We start from the raw sequence: 4,749 nt of genomic DNA, 5'->3' as shown, positions 1-4,749 counted from the left end.
TATCCCTAATTTCCTCAAGTGGTTCCTTTATTTTGGCAGTTACCTGTATGTGTATTTACTGTAAATGTACAAATACCAGAGATGGATAAGTTATTGCTATTTATTGAAAACAAAGTACATTAGAGGGTTCATTGATAAAAGCTGTAGATATTGCATGGCTTTTGGTAACTGTAGAAATATATATATATATATAGAGAGAGACATGTACAGTATATAAGGAATACATATTATATATAGAACAAGTAGGCATTGTATACATTGTATGTTTATAATAAATGTTGTGTTCAATGAATGTTTGTATTTGTATACAGTAAATGCATCATTGAATTAGGAAAACTGAGAATGAGATCTCTTTAACAAGTGAGACCTGTGTACAAGACAACAGCAAACATCACAAAATACAAACGCAGTGCCTTCAGAAAGTATTCATGACCCCTTGACTTAGTACACATTTTGTTATGTTACAGCCTTATTATAAAATGGATTAAATAAATTGAAATCCTCATCAATCTATACACAATACCACATAATGAAAACAGGGTTTTAGACATTTTTGCTAATTTATTAAAAATAAAAAACAGAAGTCCTTTACATATTTACAGTATTCAGACCCTTTGCTATGAGACTCAAAATTGAGCTCAGGTGCATCCTCTTTCCATTGATCATCCTTGAGATGTTTCTCCAACTTCATTGAAGTCCACGTGTGGTGAATTCAATTGATTGGACATGATTTGGAAAGGCACACACCTGTGGCACACATACGGTCTCACATGTCCGAGCAAAAACCAAGCCATGAGTTCGAAGGAATTGTCCGTAGAGCTCCAAGACAGGATTGTGTCGAGGTACTGATCTGGGGAAGGGTACCAAAACATTTCTGCAGCATTTTGAAGGTCCCCCACAACACAGTGGCCTCCATCATTCTTAAATGGAAGAAGTTTGGAACCACCATGAGTCTTCCTAGAGCTGGCCGCCCGGACAGGGAGGTGACCAAGAACCTGATGGTCACTCTGACAGAGCTCCAGAGTTCCTCTGTGGAGATGGGAGAACCTTCCAGAAGGACAACCATCTATGCAGCACTCCACCAATCAGGCCTTTATGGTAGAGTGGCCAGACGGAAGCCACTCCTCAGTAAAAGGCACATGACAGCCCGCTTGGAGTTTGACAAAAGTCTCTCAGACCATGAGAAACAAGAGTCTCTGGTCTGATGAAACCAAGATTTAACTCTTTAGCCTGAATGCCAAGCGTGACGTCTGGAGGAAACCTGGCACCATCCCTACTGTGAAGCATGGTGGTTTCTCAGTGGCAGGGACTGGGAGACTAGTCAGGATCGAGGAAAATATGAACGGGGCAAAGTATAGAGAGATCCTTGATGAAAACCTGATACAGAGTGCTCAGTACATCAGACTGGGGTGAAGGTTCACCTTCCAACAGGACAACAACCCTAAACACACAGCCAAGACAACGGAGGAGTTGCTTGGGACTGAATGTCCTTGAGTGGCCCAGCCAGAGTCCGGACTTGAACCCGATCGAACATCTCTGGAGAGACCTGAAAATAGCTGTGCAGCAACGCTCCACATCCAACCTGACATAGCTTGAGAGGATCTGTAGAGAAGAATGGGAGAAACTCCCCAAATACAGGTGTGCCAAGCTTGTAGCGTCATACCCAAGAAGACTCAAGGCTGTCATCGCTGCCAAAGGTGCTTCAACAAAGTATTGAGTTATTTTTCCAAAAATTCTAAAAACCTGTTTTTGCTTTGTCATTATGGGGTATTGTGTGGAGATTGATGAGGTAAATTTTTTTTAAATCAATTTTAGAATAAGGCTGTAACGTAACAAAATGCAGAAAAAGTGAAGGGGTCTGAATACTTTCCAAATGCACTGTATCACTAACACAGGTGCAGTAACAGTCTAGTATGGGGAAACCTGTTCTCAAGAAAAATAACTTGTACACGTACACAAAGACAAAATAAAAGGTACTGGCATCTCCCACAAACAATAGTTTTTTCAATAGTTACTCTTATTTATGTTTTGACATCAATCGGTCTTTGTGAAAGCTTTGACACACCTTATCCTCCCCTTATCCTTTGCTTATTCTCCCCTTATCCTCTGCATATCCTCCCATTATCCTCCCCTTATCCTTCGCTTATCTTCCCCTTATCCTTCCATTATCCTCCCATTATTCTCACCTTATCCTCAGTTTATCCTCCCCTTATCCTCCCATTATCCTTTGATTATCCTCCCCTTATCCTCCTATTATCCTCCACTTATCCTCCCCTTATCCTATCCTTATCCTTCGCTTATCATCCCCTTAACTTCCCATTATCCTCCGCTTATCCTCCCCTTATCCTCCTATTTTCCTTCACTTATCCTCCACTTATCCTATCCTTATCCTCCCCTTATCCTCCTATTATCCTCCCCTTATCCTATCCTTATCCTTCGTTTATCATCCCCTTATCCTCCCGTTATCCTCCGCTTATCCTCCCCTTATCCTCCTATTATCCTCCACTTATCCTCCCCTTATCCTCCCCTTATCCTCCCATCTTCCTCCCCTTATCCTCCCATTATCCTCTGCTTATCCTCCCCTTATCCTCCTATTATCCTCCACTTATCCCCCCTTATCCTATCCTTATCCTTCGCTTATCATCCCTTTATCCTCCCATTATCACCCCCTTATCCTCCCCTTATCCTCCTATTATCCTCCCCTTATCCTATCCTTATCCTTCGCTTATCATCCCCTTATCCTCCCATTATCCTCCCCTTATCCTCCGCTTATCCTCCCCTTATCCTCCAATTATCCTCCACTTATCCTCCCCTTATCCTATCCTTATCTTTTGCTTATCATCCCCTTATCCTCCCATTATCCTCCACTTATCCTCCCCTTATCCTCTCATTATCCTTCGCTTATCCTCCCCTTATCCTCCCATTATCCTCCGCTTATCCTCCCCTTATCCTCCGATTATTCTCCCCTTATCCTCAGCTAACACAGCAGACGTCATTGAGTATATAACGGGAGTAAAACCACTGCCCTTCATCAGGATTATGTAGCTTCTCATCCCACACCGTGCCTGTCTCTCATGTGGCCTTTTTTTATATGGCCTTTTTTCAATAGTTACTCTTATTTATGTTTTGACATTAATCTGTCTTTGTGAAAGCTTTGACACACCTTATCCTCTCCTTATCCTCCCATTATCCTCCCATTATCCTCTCCGTATCCTCCCATTATTCTCCACTTATCCTCAGTTTATCCTCCCATTATCCTCCTATTATCCTCCGCTTATCTTCCTATTATCCTCCCCTTATCCTCCCATTATCCTCCCCTTATCCTCCTATTATCCTCTGCTTATCCTCTCCTTATCCTTCGCTTATCCTCCCCTTATCCTCCGCTTATCCTCCCCTTATCCTCAGCTAGCACAGCAGACGTCATTGAGTATATAACGGGAGTAAGACCACTGGCCTTCATCAGGATTATGCAGCTTCTCATCCCACACCGTTACCTGTCTCTCATGTGGCCTGTGTCTTACTGCGCTGGGAACCCCTGAGGCCAAGAGTTCAGATTGGGAGGAGGCTTATCTATGTATGAGGGAGAGATAGAGGGGGAGGGATGGAGGGGCGGGAAGAGTGTGGGAGGCAGGGAGAGAACAGGAGGGAGAGAGAGAAAGAGAGAAAGAGAGGAAGAAAGAAAGAGAGAAATAGAGAGAGAAAGAGAGGAAGAGGAAGAGAGAGAGAGAGAAATAGAGAGAGAAAGAGAAAGAGAGAAATAGAGAGAGAGAAATAGAGAGAGAAAGAGAGGAAGAGGAAGAGAGAGAGAGAGAAATAGAGAGAGAAAGAGAAAGAGAGAAATAGAGAGAGAAAGAGAAAGAGAGAAAGAAAGAAAGAGAGAAATAGAGAAAGAGAGGAAGAGAAAGAGAGAGAGAGAAATAGAGAGAGAAAGAGAGAAATAGAGAGAGAAAGAGAGGAAGAGGAAGATAGAGAGAGAGAAATAGAGAGAGAAAGAGAGGAAGAGGAAGATAGAGAGAGAGAAATAGAGAGAGAAAGAGAGGAAGAGGAAGAGAGAGAGAGAAATAGAGAAAGAGAGAAAGAGAGAAATAGAGAGAGAAAGAGAGGAAGAGGAAGAGAGAGAGAGAAAGAGAACAGGGGAGAGAGAGCGATATGCTAGAAAGTCCTCTCACCACGAATTACTATAAGAAATGTATTCATAGGATTGTTGAAGAATTCCTCTCTGCCCTATTGATCTCTAAAATAAAACCCTGTCAACGTATTATGTTTAGCCTTTTATAAGAGGTGATAAAGAATTGAGCACATCTAGTACCAAATGTCCATGCAGGTTCACAATGTGTATTAGCATAAAGATCCCATTCTTAGTCATAAATCCAGAACAAGCTGCATTACACAACAAACTCTCATAGTCACCGCAGAATTAGAAGTTATTCCGCACTTCTCCAAACGTCACATGTCAAAGTGTTTTTGGCACATGTCTTGTCATGTCATGCCCATGCCCTGGGTGGACATGTCTTGCTCAGCGTTGTTGTGTTTCACCAAATGTCCAATTTAGAAGGTTAAGGTTTGGGATAGGGTTCAAGTGTTATGTTTAGGCACTCATTCTGAAAGGTTAAGGTTTGGGATAGAGTTAAACCAAACCCAATAGTAAGTGTCCACCACTGGGATCAAAAACACATCCTTCTGATCCTGAGTCATGAGATTACATCCATAATTCACCCCTATCTACAAATGAGCAGGACCCCTAGCAAA

At 42.3% G+C, this 4,749-nt stretch overlaps 1 protein-coding gene across 2 annotated transcripts in view; it reads left to right on the top strand.

Moving 5' to 3' along the window:
- The window catches only part of LOC129861977 (G-protein coupled receptor 22-like), a 22,313-nt gene extending 22,021 nt beyond the window's left edge, over nucleotides 1–292 (top strand). For both annotated transcript variants that reach the window (XM_055933229.1, XM_055933228.1), the window contains one exon: nucleotides 1–292. This exon is cut by the window's left edge and continues 1,889 nt beyond it. The gene's annotated coding sequence lies outside the window, so the exon portion shown is untranslated.
- Nucleotides 293–4,749: the final 4,457 nt, after the last annotated feature.

The sequence above is a fragment of the Salvelinus fontinalis genome, chromosome 9 (genome assembly GCF_029448725.1).
Source record: "Salvelinus fontinalis isolate EN_2023a chromosome 9, ASM2944872v1, whole genome shotgun sequence".
Lineage (NCBI taxonomy): Eukaryota > Metazoa > Chordata > Actinopteri > Salmoniformes > Salmonidae > Salvelinus > Salvelinus fontinalis.
Note: the sequence above shows the minus strand (reverse complement) of the source record. Positions and strands in the feature narration are given on the sequence as shown.